Genomic DNA, 14,295 nt, shown 5'->3' with positions numbered 1-14,295 from the left:
AATTTATGCATGTATAATGCAGAATCTATATGCACTCTTATATCCAGAATACCTTGGTAATTCTCAAAATTCAACAGGAGGAAAACAACATAATTAGAAAGTGGGCAAAGTCTTGAACAGGCCTTTCACCTTCGAGGGAAATACAAATTAAAGTCATGAAATCCCAATACTTATCTATGAGAATTGTTTTTAAACAACACACAACTAAGCGTTGGTGAGAACAAGGAACCATGGGTCTCTCATATATTGCTGGTGCAAATTCATCTGGAATGGTGCAGCCACTCTGGAAAACAGTCTGGTAGTTAAACACAAAGCTAAATGGACATTTATCAGGTGAACCAGCAATCCCACTCCAAAAGCACTTCAACAGGTGAATGGGTAACAAACGGAATACATCATCCTTACAAAGTAATATTACCCATTAAGAAAAATAAACAAAGGTAATGAATCCCGAAAACATGTAAAGTAAAAAAAACCAACCCCTAAGGGTTACATACTATTGGATGCCATTTACAGGACATTCTCAAAAAGACAAAACTGTAGTGATAGAGAACGAAACAGTGGTTTCCCCTGGTTTGGGGCCGGGGGCGGGGAATGGTTGCAACTACAAAGAGAAAGCAGCAAGCAGTTGCCTGGGGTGAAAAAGCCACTCTGCATCCCTATTGTGGTGGTAGTGGCTACGTCATTCTACACACGTATGAAAATGCCTCAACTGTACCCCAAAAAGAGAGATGAATTTACATTAATTTTTAGAATAATATCTTTTAAGGGGTGGGCTGGAAAAAATTGCACCTGGTCAACTGTCTATAACAGAAAAGCTGAAAACCCGTACTACACGAAGGAAGAGGACACCAGAGAATTCTACTAGAAAAAAAAGACCTTACCTTTGAGCTTCAACATTTCCAGAGTGCGACTGTGAAGGGGCTCAGCCCTGGTTCAGGCAGTCCTCTTTGCTGAAGGAGGCCAAGCCATGAACTATGCTGACAGCAGCTGCTGGAATGAAGGGCATTTATATGCTGACAGCTTGATACAGGTGTTAACTCTTCCTTGAGGATGAAATCAAGGTATTGACTGACCTCCACCTGTGACAACAGGATTCCTTTCAGCCAACGCTGGTGACCCAGGTAACTAACCTCACCTTGCCCTTGTTGTTTATATACCTGAAAACTCTTTCTTGAGGCTACCTTTTTCAAATCTCAAAGTACCCCTATAGGGTGCCTGGGTAGCTCCGTTGTTTAAGCATCCGACTTTGGCTCAGGTCATGATCTCAAGGTTCATGAGTTTGAGCCCTGACTTCAGCTCAGGTCATGATCTCACAATTTGTGGGTTTGAGCCCCTCATGGAGCTCTCTACTGTCAGCACAGAACCTGCTTCAGATCCTCTGTATTCCCCCTCTCTCTCTGCCCCTCCCCCCTGCTCAGCACCTCCCCCCCTCAAAAATAAATTAAAAAAAAAAACATTAAAAACCATACCTCTGTGAGGAAAGGTGGGTAAGTATTATTATATTTATATTATATAAAGAAACTAGGACTGAGGGGAAGAGAGTGGGCTGAGGCCAAGCAGCAGGGCAAAGTGCCCAGGAGGAGAACCAGGGCTTTTGGCTTGGAGTCCTCATTCAGCCCTTCATTCATCCACCTAAAAAATATTTCTTGAATGCGAACTATATGACAGAGGGCATGTCTCCAAATGCTTAAATCCCAACTGAAAGCAAAGACAGATGTGTACATCTTCAAAACAAGGTATGAAATGATAAAGGCCATATGTATGGTAAGAACAGTAAGACTTACGATAGGAGACCTAGTTGTTGAGTGATCAGAACAGACTTCATGGAAAGAATAGGCTTTGAACTGAGTGTTAAAAGTGGGAGAGAATTTTGCAAAACTGCGATTGAGGCGGGGATATATTCCAAATGCGAAGTATGGGTGGTGGCCAGCCTCCCAGACATCCTCCAGTGGTTTTTGTCTCCTGATACCCATGCTCTTGTGTAGTTTCTTCTCACACTGAATCAGGGCTGTTCTGGATAAACAACAGAGTACGGCAGAGGCAATAGTGCAGGACTTCTGAGGCCTGGTCATACAGGGCATCGTGGAATGTATGTGATCTCTTAAATGCTCACTCTGGGAGACAACAGCTGCCACGTCAGGAGGCTGCTCAAGAAGCCCTGGCGACAGCCCACATGGAGAGAAACTGAGTCATCTTGTCAACAGCCAGCACCAACTCACCATCCATGTGAATGAGCCACCACCATGGGATCGTCAAGCCACAATCAAATTTTTTAGATGACTAAGAACCCCGGTAGATATCTCAGTGAAACCTCACGAGAAACCCCAAGTCAAAACCAGCAAGCTAAGCTGCTCCCCAAATTTCTGACCCACAGAAACCATAAGAGATATAAATAATTATTGTTACTTTAGGCCACTGAGCTTTGGGGTGATAGTTTGTTTTTGTTTTTTTTACACAGCATTAGGTAATAGTAAAATATGTGAGCAAGCCTGCAGAAGAAAGAAAAACACAAGACATGTTCAGAAGATAGTCCTCTCCCAGAAGCCAGGCAGGTAGAGGTTCCATGTGGACACAACCAACATAGAAATGACCTGAACAAAGGCCATGACAGGAAGAATTGAGAAGAAGGGACAGAAAGGCAAGGTGTCACAAAGAGAAAATTCCCCAGTCAACCTGGGGTATCTGTACTGAACAATTAGTTAATGGTTACTTTTGCTGACATCAACTATTCTAATGCTCTTACCAGAAATACCTTTTTTTTTTTTTTTACTCACTAAAATTGTTTATTGTGTCCATGCCCTAGAAAATACCCTGATACATGGAATGATAAAATCCACTGGTAAGTTAAAGCATCTTGATATCTAAAAAAAAAATCAACATTTTTTTCTTTTTCTCTTTTTTCCTTTTTTTTTTAAATATGAAATTTATTGTCAAATTGGTTTCCATACAACACCCAGTGCTCATCCTAACAGGTGCCCTCCTCAATGCAAGGGACACAAGCAAGCTGTTTCCTTTATACCATACTTCTCATGTCGTATGACAAACATTGGCAAGTCATCCACTACAGTCATTTTCCTTCCTTCCCAGACAATATGATACCACATTTCTCAGTTTGCCTTACTATCTGGTGTGGCCGTGCGACTACATTCTGGAACATCAGTGACAATAATGTACAGAACTTCCAGGCCTAGACCAGGAGACCTCCTGCTGCTCCTTTATTCTCTCTTCACACAGGTGTTGACTCCATGCAGAGGATGGGAGGCCCTAGAGGATGGTAGATCAATAAGGATCATGGGCCCCAAATTACCTCACAGAAGGCCAGCTGCCAAATACCTGTATTCAACAACTGTGTGAGCATGAAATAAATTTCTGTTGTGTGAAAAAAATAAGTGAAATGTAAAGTGAGCACAGGAAAAAATGTAGAATGGAGTGAAGAATGAGCCAAGTACACACACATGCGCATGCACACACACACACACACACACACACACGCCCCTTAAGCTTCTGGCTCAATGCTTGTTAGAGATGAGGCACAACATTATGATCTGAGCTTTCTAGCAACCACAGCAAAAAGAGAAACATGATCAGTGACACGATTCACAGAGACCAAGAGGTTTACAAAAAGAAGAAAAAAAGAAAGTCTCTCAGAAAAAGTGTGACCACTTTGAATAATAAATTCAATAATAATAATAAATTAATAATAAATAAATAAATAATAATAAATTCAATAATAATAAATTCAATAAATTCACTGGGAATTTTTCCCAGTGAGTGTGCATAAAAAAGGCACCACCTGATAAACATCTTCAACCATATCTTAGCAGCCAGTAGAGGCACAAGATTCATCACTCCATTTCTTACCATGTCCTTCAATGAAGGATAAAAGAAGTGATAAAATGCCATGGTCAAATCCAGTAAAATCAGTTCTATGGGGGAATAGCACAAAATTTTGCGGTCGAGTTAGTTCTCTGTTGGTCTGGTTGTACCTAATACCAAATGAGAGAGCATCTAGAGGTATTACTAAATTGTGACTTGCTTAACAAGTCCCTCCTCAACCAGTAGTAGATACTTGATATATTTTGGTTAACTGATTCACTGGTACTTACATGTATAGTTTTGAGGGTGGAAAAAGGAAAGTAAGAGAAGGAGGCCTAGATGTTGTGCTACTGCCCTGTGACCTACCAAATTTTATCAGGCTGCTTGTGGTAACCGGGGTGTTGGACCATCTCATGTGCCTTACTGTATTTTCTCCCTGTGTATTTTCCTGGGGAGATGTAATGAAGAACACTGACTAGAGAATGAGAAAGGAAGAATAACAGAGTACAACTGTAAAAAGTCGTTATGATTTGCTTTCAAAACCAGTAATTACCACTCTGACTTAACACTTAAATCACTTTTAGGGTTTTATTTGAACTACAACTGGATGCTTGTTATTTGACATGGAATGCTTTTGAGAAAGACCTAACATCTTCCCACAATTGGATTCCTTTCCAAGCATTCCTTAGAGGAGGAGGAAAGGAATAGTCAGAAGGGTAATATAATGCTTGTAGTTAAAACCTTGAAAAGGACCCATTGTAAGGGAGAGAAGCAGAATGGGACAAATTCATAAACATGCAAAATAACTTCTGGTTGGCCCTGTAAAAGCAAATTCAGAGAGTTCTCTTTAAACTGCAATTGGCCATTTATAAAATAAATAGGTTACAGACCCATGAGAGTAGGGGGAGCACCTGGGTGGCTCAGTCTGTTAAGCATCTGGCTCTTGACTTTGGCTCAGGTCATGATCTCATGGGTTGTGAATTTGAGCCCCACACTGAGCTCTGTACTGACAGTGCAGAATCTGCTTGGGATTCTCTCTCTCCCTCTCTCTCTCTGAAATAATAAACTTTCTTTCAAAATAAATAAACTTAAAAAAAAAAAAAGGTTACAGACCATACCAGGAAATTGAGACTCTTTTGACAAATAGGCCTGATTTGAGAGTAGTTGACTGGGGCAGTGAGGATGGAAGGAACACAGAAACACAAGAGAGCTCTGGGCCCAGAGACCCGTGAGACTGACTTACTAACTGTGGTCAGTAAATAATGCCAGTTTGATAGTAAGCATTTAAAGGAAACTAGAGGAAAACTGATCTTTGGTGGACCAAAGAGGTTTCCATCATACGGGAATACGCTATTCCCACAGTAGTTTGGTTAAGTCTCTGCATATGGGGTATGGCAGGGGAGGATATCTGGAATTAAATGCATTTAATATATGAGTTGCACACTGTGTGTAGTGATAGTCATCTAGATTCCCCTAGAGTCAGGCAAACTAGCTGTGAATCTGACAACAAGATGGATAAATTATTATCCTGACAACTCAAAATCTGGCAAGAGCTGGAGAACTATTCCAGCAGTAATGACAGAAACAGGTCAGGCTTGGACTGAGCCAGAGCTCAGTAACAAATATTTCAGAATTTTATGCAAAATATCATTCAACCCTTCTTCTTTCAGGTCAGTGAAGCTGAGAAACAATAAGAAACAGTATTTATATGACTGTGGAGGAACTTAGGAAAGCCACGAGGATGCCTGGAATTGGGAGGATCAATGGGTAAAGATGGATTTATGTTGTATTCTTTTAAGTGGTGCTATAATCTCAGACCTCAGGTTCTGCCTTCAGAGTGACATAAACCTAATAACCTTCCCCAGCCTTGGAAACATTTCTTATTCTCCAATATCCAAGGTGATTTCTTCTGCTTCAATCTCTTGAACCACTGTGAACCATTCCTAAGACCATACAAATACTGCCTTGCTTTATAGGTAGGGCAGACACCCTCAATTGCTTACTCAGTAGTCATTTTGCCCTTTCTCCTTTTTTTCTTTTTTTAATGTTTATTTTTGAAAGAGAGAGACAGACAGAGTGTGAGCAGGGAAGGGGCAGAGAGAGAGGGAGACACAGAATCCAAAGCAGGTTCCAGAATCTGAGCTGTCAGCACAGAGCCTGAAGGCGGGGGGGTGGGGGGGTGGGGGGGGGAAGGCTCAAACTAATGGACCAGGAGATCATGACCTGAGCCAAAGTCAGACACTTACCTGACTGAGCCATCCAGGTGCCCCATCGTTCTTTCTCCGTGTAAACAAAACCCCAAATTTGTTTGACTAGGCATCCTCTTCTACTTGGCTGTGTGCCTTACTGGACAAATCATGGCAATCCTATTTCTCTCACCAGTCCTTGCTTAGGAATAAGCAGAGAGATCATTCTGTGATGACTAAGATGTGAGGAGGAATCTATTGGAGGGATTCTAGGAAAGGTTTCTCAGCTTAAAAAAAAAAGACACATGGGCAAAATCATCATGCTGCTGCTGAACGCTGACATAGCTACATGTGCTTGGAACTGGGATAAGAGTTATGCAACCATATAGGGTACTAGTCAAGGAAAAGTCAACTAACAACAGCAGAGTAGAAAGATACAAAGAACTAACATCCTTGATGTCATGAAGGCAACCGAATCAGCCAACCTGGAGCTCCCCATTTGAGGATTTACAAATGTTCTCACTGCTTACACATTTTGACTTGAATTTTCTAGTTTTCTATTACTTACAGCTGAAAGTACAATAATTGGTACAACATATATGTGTGTATTTATACTCTGTGGGTTAGATTTCATAATAAACACCTTTATTATTACCCACAATGCCTGACATATACCAGTGTCAATGAATGCCGGTTTCTTGAAGAGGTAACTACATGGATGGATACATATGCCAGTCTTAATACTAGCTGTATTCCCTAGCTTAGTAAATCGCAGGTGCATAAGCCAGAAATCTATTCTATATGCGTCCCTATTCCCCTCTCTCCATAGCCAATTCATCTTTAAGTTCTGTTAATTTTGCCTTCTAGATTCATCTCAAATCCATTTAATTCTTTTCATTTCTACCACCATTCTATTTCAAGCTACTATCATGTCTTAACTGGACTAGTGCAGTAGCTTTCCAACTAGCTTCCTGAAATTTCATAAATCTATTCTCCACACTGCAGCCAAAGGGAATCTTTCAAAATGCTAAATTCCCTACTTCCCCCAACTCCATCCTTGATTAAAGTTACCCTTTAACAAAATTCCAAAATACATAAAATTCCACAGGCCCACATGGTCTGATGCCATCTATCCTTCAATGTTACCTCTTGCCCTTGATATTCTAGCCAGACAAGCCTCCTATTGATTCCCCAATGTACCCTGCTTTGCACATGGTATTCTATCTGCCTGGCAGGGTCTCCCCACTTGCACTCCTACACAGTCACATATGCCGTGTTTTCCATCTACCATTTTTCGGGTCAGTCTTGTCTTTCTTCTACTCTCTGAGTAGATGACTCTCTGTTGTGCACTTTGCTAACACCACATACCTTTCAGTCATACTCAAGATGACTGTACAACCTGAGACACTTCTGATACTGAATGGGGGTACTATTAATAAGTACACTGAGACAAAAGGAATGGAGAGAGATTTTCCTGGACTAATATACCATTTGGCCACCCAAGTCTTTATACTTATTTTTTTGTTTTTAGTGTTTTCATTTAAAGTCTGCATGTCCCAGATCTCTACATGGGCAGAGACCATGACCTTCTGTTCCCACTATCGCATTCTCCATGCCTAGCACAGTCCAGATTCAACCAGGGACACTCAATAAATACTTATTGGAAGAACACTGGAAAGAATGAGTATAACTTGGTTCACATTTTCCTTTTCTATTATTTTTTTATATTCTTCTTAGACCAGTGTTGATATAACATTATGTTTTATTCTTGTGTGTTTGAAAATATCTCACCATTTTGCACAGCACTGCTTTATTTCTGGCTCATTCATTTGGCCAAAAGGTATCTCCTGAAAATCTACTATACGCCAGGTATGAACTAGATGCGAGGAATACCATAGCAAATAAGACACAGTTCCTTCCCTCAAAGAACTCACAGTGCCATTAGGGAGACACTTGAAGTTCCCTGGGTTTCTAGATCAATTTTTTACCATGTTAATGCCTAGGCTCTCAGAGCCTGACCTGAGCATGAAAGAGACAATCTGATTTTTTTTCATTTCCTTCTCAGTTGTGTTATTTCTTCCATGTCAGTTCCAAGGTCAGTACTTTCATGATTTCCATTTCTTACTAACACCTATCTCCAAGAAACATTTAGCTACTTTGCAATAGTTTCAAATTCTGGAAATATATTAAAAATCATATTCATGCATATCAAATTCCAAAAACTAAATGAAAATTTCAAGGTGCCTGAAATTAAGGGCTAGAAGCTCAAGATATGATCCTGAAGCTTCCTCGTGGATGGTTATCAAATGCTAGTTTAGGTTTTAATACACAGTCAAGCCAGGATATGAGGTTATGGGTTCAATGAGACACTGAATGGGAGCTAATACCCCTTCATGAAGAAGCTGAGATACTCAAAGGGATGTAGCCTCTGTAATGAGGGGCCTAGAAAAAAGATTTCCCCACCTTAACAGAGAAAAGATAAAGTTTACTGTTCTGGGCTATGGAAAAGGAAAAAAAAATCATTCCCAGAAAAATAAAATTTCAGGCCTCTGCCTCATGTTGTATCAAAGTTAGAATGTACACTTCTATAATGGTTTGGGAATTGTCAAGATTAGAAATTTACATAAAAATTAGTCCTGGGACAGTGATATCTCTAGAGTACCTGGCAGAAGTGAACAGAAAATCTCTGTGGAATGTCATTTCTACAGTTTAGGCCACAGAGGGTTTTCAGAGGAAAGTTTCCACTGAAGGTGAGTTTATGGTTCAAGATACAGGTACAAAAACAGAATAGGTACTCAGAAACCTACAATAATAGAAGTATTATCTGAAAAAAGATGATGTCTTGGGTAGAATCTCCTAGAAACAGATTTTTAGATAGAGATTTGCATGCAGAAGGTTTACTGGAGAATAATCTAAGAAACACATTTCAGGAAGTGAAAGGATTAGGCAGAAGGAGATACAGTGATATAGTTGCAACAGAGCAGCCAGCTGATCTCACGAGGATTTTTGGAGTTAGGATGATCTTCAAGAACATCCCAAACTGAGAGAACAAAACTGGGCCTTTAAATTTTTTTTTTCAACGTTTATTTATTTTTGGGACAGAGAGAGACAGAGCATGAACGGGCGAGGGGCAGAGAGAGAGGGAGACACTGAATCGGAAACAGGCTCCAGGCTCTGAGCCATCAGCCCAGAGCCCGACGCGGGGCTCGAACTCACGGACCGCAAGATCGTGACCTGGCTGAAGTCGGACGCTTAACCGACTGCGCCACCCAGGTGCCCCAAAACTGGGCCTTTATATTTCAACATCAATCAGCCATTGGACACAAGTTGCCCCTGAGAAAAGGTCATAAACCTGGGAAAGATGGCTCCCTTTGGCCAAAGATGATTCCCAGAGGGACCCAGGAGTGAGCCAGCAGCAGCCAATGCACCATGCACCAAATGAATGTCTCATTCCTGAAATGAGATGGGAGGTGGGGATTCTGAGCAGCACACAACAGCACCCACTCTACTCCACTTGAGCTGCTAAGATCCATTTCCACTTGCACTTTGTGGTAAGTATGTCCCATCTGGGAAGAACATCCTCAAGATCCTAGTTGGTCTCAATTTCTAAGGAATCATACAAGGGAAATAAATGCCAGTCCTTGCTGGTGCAACTAGTTTTAAAAGTACAACCAGTTTTCATTATCTCCTTTCTTTACTACCTATTCTAAAGTCTCCTCACCCTTGGCTAGTATCTCTTATGCTCTTTGTAACTTAACTGGTGGAAGCTATGAAGGCCCAAATTTGTAATCAGCATGTCCTTTTGAGGTTGTGTCTATTGCACTTCTCCATGAAGCACCCCAGTTTGGCAGCATAGTATCAAGACATGTCCCAATTGCTCAATGAATATGAAACATATTCTTCCTCTTTTTCATTAGATAATAGCAGGTGTATCCTGATCAGTGTGAATTACTCTTGCAAGGTTGGTGTGTCCTTTCTTTGACTACTGGTCTCTTGGCATGAGGAACTCTAAGTGACCCAGTGGCAGCCTAGTTTGAATCCTAGTTTAACATTTAAATAGGACAACTACTGTGTTCCCTGGTGGAAGCAGTCACCTTCTAGGAATCAGGACATCTACCATAGAACCTAAAGTTGTAAACATAAGAAAAATACATTCCAAAAGTGAGTCATTGTGAGTGATAGTAAGACAAAGGGACACAAAATAGAAAGAGTAATTAAGAAACATGGTGGATAGAATGTGAAGCTCCAATGTTTATATAATATGAATAAATATAATGTGAGTTCTTTGTAAAAAAAAAGTGTAGAATGGAAAACAAGCAAAGTAAAAGTATGACTGGTTGAAAGCAGAAAATAATACGGTGGAAATAAAACCAAATGTCTATAATCACAATAAATATAAATGGATTGAATGTAATGTCTAAAAGACAGAGATTCTCAGAATGAAATTAAAATTCAGTTGTATAAAAGACCTAAACATAATGGCACAGAAGGACAAAAAGGTAAGGGATGAGAAAAGATTTATGAAACAAATTCTTATTTTAAAAATACCATTGGGGGCGCCTGGGTGGCGCAGTCGGTTAAGCGTCCGACTTCAGCCAGGTCACGATCTTGCGGTCCGTGGGTTCGAGCCCCGCGTCAGGCTCTGGGCTGATGGCTCAGAGCCTGGAGCCTGTTTCCCATTCTGTGTCTCCCTCTCTCTCTGCCCCTCCCCCATTCATGCTCTGTTTCTCTCTGTCCCAAAAATAAATAAACGTTGAAAAAAAAATTAAAAAAAAAATACCATTGTGGCTATATTATATCAAACAAATTAATCTTTAAGGACAAACACACTTTTATGGATAAAGAGGGTCATTATTTTAAAAATCACCAGGAATATAGATGGTTCTGAATCTATATACATGCACTTAACAGTATAGATTCCAAGTAGATAAAGAAATTCAGGGGTTGGTGGCAGTCTACCAAAAATGCTACATCTCCTAGGAGTTTTGCATTTTCACAAGGCTTAGTACCTCAAGAAGAAAAAGTCAAATTTAAGAGAGTGCTTTTTGAACCAATTTAACCCTAACTATTCAGAAGCAAGTTTAATTTATAAATGCTCTGAAGCCGATTGGCTCAGTTGGTTAGAGCATGGTGCTGATAAATGCTCTGAAAAGTGATTAAACAGGTCCTTTTAATCTCTTTACGTTTGTTTGCCAAGTATAGCTGTGTTTGTGAGGTTGAACTCTTGCTTAAAATTCTAGGAAGTAAGTTGAGTAAATGAATTGTGGGATTGAGCTGAACTTCCATTTTAAAAAAATCTAAAGCCTGAGCCAATTGTCAAAGATGCATCCATCAAGGTAGATTTTCCAGGTGAATTTACTATGGAAGTGAAACAATTTTTGAGATATATATATATACTATATATATATATATATATATATATATATATATATATGAGCACACACACACATATTCACTGTTTTGTCTTTTTGTTTTGTTTGCTTGGCTGAGAAATTTTTCTTTCCTTTAATTAAAATAAATCTCAGTGGTATGGCTTATATAATCATAGTCTCAATCAAAAAGTTCCTCCATGTGGACTAAAATTCTAAGAGAACCACCTACCTCTAATTTCCAATATCTATTTACAAAGTCACACAGTATCTTCTCTCTTACATGCAGGTTCTTCCCCTTTTTTATGTCTCCATGATTTTCTCAACCATCCTTGCTTGACCCTTCTGAAACGAAAGTGAAAAGGAATAAATGAATCAGGGCTTAAATCTGGCAAGATTTTGTAACTGGTAATACTGTGACAGAAACAGGAGGTGGAGAGGGAGGAGAGGGAGGGAGGAGGGAGGGGAAAGAGAATATGGGCACAGACGCTTTTGCAGGGCATGTAGATCTTGGGAAGGGAGGTGATAGATATATTCTTGATGGTCTCACCAAAGGGGAGATTTGGCTGCTAAATTTGACCTTCCTCCCAAGTAATTGATGAGACGTAACATTATCATCAGAATAATGGTAATGAGCTATAGATGCAGACTCTCTGCCTGTGGAGATTACAGACAAAATAGACTTTAAGACAAAACACATTATTCAGGCTAAGAAGACTCATTTCCTAACTTCCTATTAGGAAAGCTTTGGTGGGGTTATTTGATTGTGGTGAGCTCAGTTCTTCTACATCCGAAGAGTAGGAAAATTCAATAGGAACATAAAATGTTCTGATCTAGACTTGGTGGCCATGTCTGAGCCTCAAGTCTCCTTGCCCCTGTCATCTTAACAGGGAAATCTCGCTAATGCCTCAAAATCGGATTGAAAGTTCGTTAGGCTCTTTCTTAGTTAGACTTTGGTAGTCCTTCTCTGACTCTTGAGAAGGCCAAATATCTCCCTAGTTGTGGTTTTAGAATAAATTAACATTCATTTCTGCTTTCTTTGTATTCTTTCTTGAGAATTTTCCTTTGAAGAAGATTTTTGTGTTTCTATCTGCAGTAATTTTACTAGACGTTTTACAGTTAAGGCATCTCATTTCTGATCTGTAGTTTGCCTTGTTAAATGGGATTTCAGTTATGCATCTTGAAAAGCTCTGCCTCTGGAATTGTGCTTTATCCTTGTGAATGTTCTCACTGACTTTGGAAGCAATTCCTCAATGTTGTTGGATTTTTTTTCTCTGTTTGGCAGCAGCCTTTCTACTGGTGTCTACCTTTTATTGATTTATGGTAATAGATGATCAGCCCCTTCTCTTCTGTCACTTACAGGTTGACCTCCTTAGTTGAGGTTTTTCTAAAACTGGCACACAAGGTATAAGAACAGATAACCTTGTAAATTCAAAGGCTGGTTCCACTGAGTGAAAATCCTGTAATTCCAAAGTGCTGGAACTTGATGCTAATGAAAATTTAAACATACACTTTGTTTGGCTCTTGATGTCTCACATTGAGAACTGTTACCACAAATCTCAGCTTATAAACATGTTTGTGATACCTCTCTTTTAGACCAGTAGGCTTTAGATTCTGGTGTACATAAGAATGATGCATCATGCTAATTAGAAATACAGACTTCCAAGCCCTACCCCTAGACATTAATTCAATAGATCTGGGGACAGAGTCCTAAGATCTATATTTTAATAAGCTGCATGGGTTATTCAATGCAGATCAGACTTCGGTCTTCATGACACAAGGTGAGAAAGAGAAAAGTATTCCCTGACTCCCATATGGATGTTGCTAGAAGCTGTCCTGGCACTGATTGCTAGGCCCTGGTGTTCTCCTAGTGAACAAAAATAATTTCACAGAAAATCAACATCAGACAAGGCCATTCTGTGACCAAGATGTATCAAGACTAAAACAAGATCACTCTGTCATCATATCTAACACAGACAAAACCAAGAATAATGCTCAAACTACAAAATACCAAAGATCCCCCGCCCCCACCACTCCTAGTTAATATGAGTGCCTGATGCTACTTTACCAATTATAGCTTTATCCTCAGTATATTCTGGCCTCCTTACAGATAAAATTTATTGAGATACACAATCATAGAATTACTCCTGCTTCGTCATAGCATCCAAGCCAGAGCAAATCCCTGCTTCCTTAAATCCTCCCCCAAATCACCCAAGACAACCCAACATCCTGTCAGTCCTTTCCAGCACCTCCTTGCCGAGATGCCACCATAGGTCCCATAGTGTGCTTTCTCCTTCACTGCAACAAGTACTAAAATCGACTTGTTCTACTACGTGTGTGTTCCTGGTGGCCCTTGGCTGGAGGGCCAAGGCTATTGACAAGGGTCCTAGCTAGACCAATGCTTTCCATTCTTTCTGTATGCCCATGGAGTGCTGACTACTTATGGCTACTAAGCCACTCAAGGACCTTCCTGACAGCATTCCTGGGCATTTGTGTTCTCTGCTGTGGAAACATATGGGTATTTTCTGTGTCAGTCACGACACACACAGTATGGTGCACACAAAGTGGATGACTGAGGAAAGTTCAATGAACTTACATTGGCATTGTCAAAAACAGAAGATGAAGTACCTGGGCTACCAACAGTGGGCAGCCATTACCAACCTAGTCCTGAAAGAGCAAGAGCAAGAAGTACCAGAGACCAAAACAATCACAGAAGGGCCCATCCAACAGGAACAATGGCCTTCAGAAGAAGAAGGCAGCCACTGCTGGCCAAGGGCCAGCAGGGCAGGAGGTGAGGAGACATCACCCTGACTTTGCTCTTCCTCCTCCCCTCGATCTTCTGCCCACTGTATCTGTAGATAACAATGGAAGCCAAAGGCAAGAAAGCCCATGATACAGTCCATTTGATCAGCCTCCAGAGA

General features: G+C 40.4%; 1 long non-coding RNA gene across 1 annotated transcript; it reads right to left on the bottom strand.

The window, feature by feature from the left end:
- Nucleotides 1–855: 855 nt before the first annotated feature.
- On the bottom strand, nt 856–14,022 carry LOC116738077. Its single transcript, XR_004343646.1, has 3 exons — nt 11,925–14,022; nt 11,607–11,719; nt 856–1,082 (listed from the first exon to the last, which is right to left on the bottom strand). It is a non-coding gene; the product is annotated as an uncharacterized LOC116738077 (long non-coding RNA).
- Nucleotides 14,023–14,295: the final 273 nt, after the last annotated feature.

Source organism: Lynx canadensis, chromosome A1 (genome assembly GCF_007474595.2).
Source record: "Lynx canadensis isolate LIC74 chromosome A1, mLynCan4.pri.v2, whole genome shotgun sequence".
In the NCBI taxonomy this organism is placed as follows: domain Eukaryota; kingdom Metazoa; phylum Chordata; class Mammalia; order Carnivora; family Felidae; genus Lynx; species Lynx canadensis.
This window is presented reverse-complemented; position numbering and strand designations above follow the sequence as displayed.